This window comes from Otolemur garnettii, unplaced genomic scaffold (assembly GCF_000181295.1).
Source record: "Otolemur garnettii isolate 467f Iridium unplaced genomic scaffold, OtoGar3 scaffold00105, whole genome shotgun sequence".
NCBI classification, from domain to species: domain Eukaryota; kingdom Metazoa; phylum Chordata; class Mammalia; order Primates; family Galagidae; genus Otolemur; species Otolemur garnettii.
This window is the reverse complement of record NW_003852500.1, coordinates 637348-639789: the sequence shown is the minus strand read 5'-3', so window position 1 is coordinate 639789 and position 2442 is coordinate 637348. Positions and strand designations below refer to the sequence as shown.

Genomic DNA, 2442 nt, shown 5'->3' with positions numbered 1-2442 from the left:
AGGCGCCGCGGGCGGGCCCCGGCGCCGCGCAGACCAGCCCGGGGAGAGGGCGGCGGCAGCGAGCGAGCGGTCGGCGGGGACGGCGTGCGGCCTAGCGTCTCAGGTGAGGACCGGTGTCCTTTTGGGCAGCAGGCGGCATGGGATGGTCGGTGGGGTACCGCGGCGCGGCCCGCGTAACCTGCATTGCGTAATGGGGCCGGTGCGCCACCACCTACGCCATCGGCACGGCGCGGGGGCGGGGAGGCTGGGGCTACGCGGGCTCGGGCCTGCGGGCCTCTCGCGCCGTTTGTGCCGGGCCGTTCCTGCGTGCACCGTTGGTGTCGGGGCGGTGGGGCTGCTCACGGCTGTCGCGCTGTTGGCACCACTGCCCCCTGGTTCGGGTCGGCCAGAGAGGCGGGGGCGCGGGCTCCTTGGCGGGGAGGGCGGGCGGGGGGCGGGCCGAGGCTCCCGACACTTCCTGTCGCCGCCATTTTGTCAAGTGAGGAGGAGGAGGAGGAGGAAGCGGTCGCCGCGGAGTCCATGGCGCGGCTGGCCCGGGTAAGTCCGGGCCTGGCGTGGTGGCCGGGAGTGCCGCCGTGCCTGGCAGCAGTCCCTGGGGCGGGCCGGGCCAGGCCAGAGCGCTCACGTGGGTTGAGCCTGGCGCACTCTTCCTCTGGCCTCTGGGTCATTTTGTCCGGGCTGGGGCAGCGCGTCCCCCATCTCTGTGTCTTCACCTTCATAGCGATCTCCGGAGCTCTGAGGAGAAAGGGGTAGGTGTTTTAAGGGAGGAAGTGGGTTGCCGCCGTACGCCAACCTGCAGGCAGGCCACAGCGGGCGGGAACGTTGTCCTGGGGGGCGAGTTTGACACTCTTGACCCACCCACTCCCTGTTTGGCAGCCTCTTGCTCGACGCTTTGTTTTGCTTGGTCGGTGGTGGCCAGCGTCCCTGCCACGGCCTCATTTATTTGTGGTGGTTTGAGGTGGGAATGTGGGGGAGTTGTGATTCAGCGAAATAAAATGACCCTCTCCCAAACGGAAATAGCACAACTTAACCGGACTGAGATGCCTCAAGGCCTGGCCTTGAATGAAGATGGGAAATTCTACTTTGGTGTAGTGGACGAGGTAACTACTTCTTTTCAGGCCTGTTGATGAGTCATGTGCTTCTCTTGCGTGGCTTCTCTTTTACTCAAGACCAGACTTTTTTATTTTTAATTTGCTTGTTTACTTATTTACGTTTCATGCAGCCCGGTGCGGTTTAAGTCTCTGTCGTTGGGTTCAGTTATCTCTCCGTATATGTTGGAGGCAAATAATCTCTTGGAGTATATGCCTCATGAGAATTGAAATATTTGCTTACCTTTAAGAGGGCTCCACCATTTCGTGGTTAAAAAACATAAGTTGCATTGTACCTATAAGCCAGTGGGTCTTGGGTTCTGTAATAATGGTCGGAAGATTTTTAGGAATGGAGACGTCAAGTTCTCTACAAACTCCTTTGAATTTGTAGTTCTTGAAAGTTGTAAAGAAAGCAATACTCAGAATGATTTTTGAATGTGTGTGTTCAATTTCAAGAAGGTTTTGGATGGCATAAGGTTTGTTTTATGAACTTGCCAATAATTTAATAAAACGTTAAAACGTTTCTTTATATTTAATTGGTATGAGGATTATCTTCCCATTAAGGTATTGTAGATAACCAACTCCTTCCCTCAAAAGACATCAACCAGGGAAAGATAAACGCCACAGATGGTTTCCTTGACCAAATCTAGCATGAAAAGCCTAATCTGAAACAAAATTTATTACTGCCTTGTTATTCAGTATACCTCTTGTTTTGGTTGGAAACATAGTATCTGAAGGCTCAAACTGTAGTAAATTTGTCTTTTAAGACTGTTTTAGTTGATCTTAACTGGAACGGGTAGAGTCCAGATTTATGTATATTACTTAGCATTCAGCCTGGTACAATTGCTGAAGACGAGGAAGTTTGTCTACCGAAGAAAAGTTGGACATGAAAGTAACTGCATTTTAAGAATTGTTTGGCTACTCTGGGTTACTATATGCCTACCTTCCTTAGCTTGGGAGGGCAGGGGAGGAGGGGGGAATTAGCTAAGAATTGCAAGAGAATCGTTGGGCACTTAGTAAAATTTCCACTAAATTATTGAATTGTTGAAAGGAATTTAGACTTTGTTTCCAAAAGTTACCTTTCTGAGCAAGCCTTTGTGATCTTTGTACTGTATTGCACTTTTGCTTTTGGAAGTTGGGGGTGTGCAATATTTTCCCGTTACACAGTTGAAGTTATTGAATGACTTGAGATTTATAGATTTGAGAGAAATTGGATTTTTTTGTTTCTAAAGTGAGAACCATTTGGTACCTCAGTGGTTTGAAAATCCTGGTGCTGGCTCGGCACCTGTGGCTCAAGTGGCTAAGGCACCAGCCACATACACCTAAGGTGGCGGGTTCAAATCCAGCCTGGGCC

The 2442-nt window shown here is 51.4% G+C and overlaps 1 protein-coding gene across 2 annotated transcripts in view; it reads left to right on the top strand.

Annotated features, from left to right (window-relative positions):
- Positions 1 to 8: 8 nt before the first annotated feature.
- The window catches only part of BRD4 (bromodomain containing 4), a 103360-nt gene continuing 100926 nt past the window's right edge, over positions 9 to 2442 (top strand). Inside the window, exon 1 of one of the 2 annotated variants that reach the window (XM_003796507.3) lies at positions 9 to 103. The gene's annotated coding sequence lies outside the window, so the exon portion shown is untranslated. Of the gene's footprint in view, positions 104 to 555; positions 750 to 2442 lie in introns of those variants that run through there. The other variant, XM_023517148.1, reaches the window with a different exon arrangement.